Genomic DNA, 953 nt, shown 5'->3' with positions numbered 1-953 from the left:
CCAAACGGCCATATCAATTTTGAGAAATTCTGGCAGCTGGCGAAGCAGGTGACTGAATTCATCGCGTGGAAGCAAGTTGCCTGTCCATTCGAGAAGAATCCGCGTGTCATTGCCTTCCTTCAGGCGAGCCCCGTGTTGACGGAAAACAGTGAGCAATATTTATTCTATCCCACTGTGGAAAATACGTGAAAATGATTGAATTCGACAAATTTCTGTCCTTTTTTGTTACAGCACTTGCGCTAGCATCTTTCGAGTGCGAACCGCCCGATAACAATCCGGAAAAGGAACGTTATAAAGCTTTAAAGTGAGTATCGTAACATGTATTATATAGAGACACGACATCTTTTCCGAAATATATATTATTATTTTTTTTAAAGTATTTAAAATATACTGAACAAAAACGATGGAAATTGGGACACAATGGAATTTCTTAATATCCAATATCAATAAAACAAATTTTTGTTGTGCGTAATGTAATAAAGTTGATTGAATCTCTAAACGATTCTGTTATCAATATTTGTATAAGTAAAATAGTTTTAAAAACTACTTGCTTTGAATAAACGTACAAAGCAAAAAATAAAGCTTTTATTGCAATTATATGTTAACAGATCTGAGATGAATGCCCAGTGAAAGCGAGCTATTCTGAAACATGCCGAATGGGAACGGTATTGATATAGATATACATGTGGAGATACATTTATAAATATTAATATATTCATAATCGTAGTTAGTTTATCCGTGAAGAAAATGATGAGAGGAAAAGATGAAGAGCAGATGGAAGATCGCGACAGCTGACTAAAGTATTACTGGGACGACCTACGTGAGATTAGGTATTTCTGTCTTGCGAATTTTTATGATGATTAAAAATTTCCAATGACGACTTGGCATCGTCGGAAACATCATTTAATCGCGATCTGTACAATCATCGCTTATCTTTCTGTTACATTTTTTTT

General features: G+C 34.8%; 1 long non-coding RNA gene across 1 annotated transcript; it reads left to right on the top strand.

Moving 5' to 3' along the window:
• Positions 1–7: 7 nt before the first annotated feature.
• LOC115237496 lies at positions 8–943 on the top strand. The gene is made up of 3 exons (XR_003884354.1): positions 8–148; positions 232–304; positions 609–943. It is a non-coding gene; the product is annotated as an uncharacterized LOC115237496 (long non-coding RNA).
• The last annotated feature ends 10 nt before the right edge of the window (positions 944–953 follow it).

Source organism: Formica exsecta, unplaced genomic scaffold (genome assembly GCF_003651465.1).
Source record: "Formica exsecta isolate Colony F162 unplaced genomic scaffold, ASM365146v1 C16367211, whole genome shotgun sequence".
Classification (NCBI taxonomy): domain Eukaryota; kingdom Metazoa; phylum Arthropoda; class Insecta; order Hymenoptera; family Formicidae; genus Formica; species Formica exsecta.
This window is presented reverse-complemented; position numbering and strand designations above follow the sequence as displayed.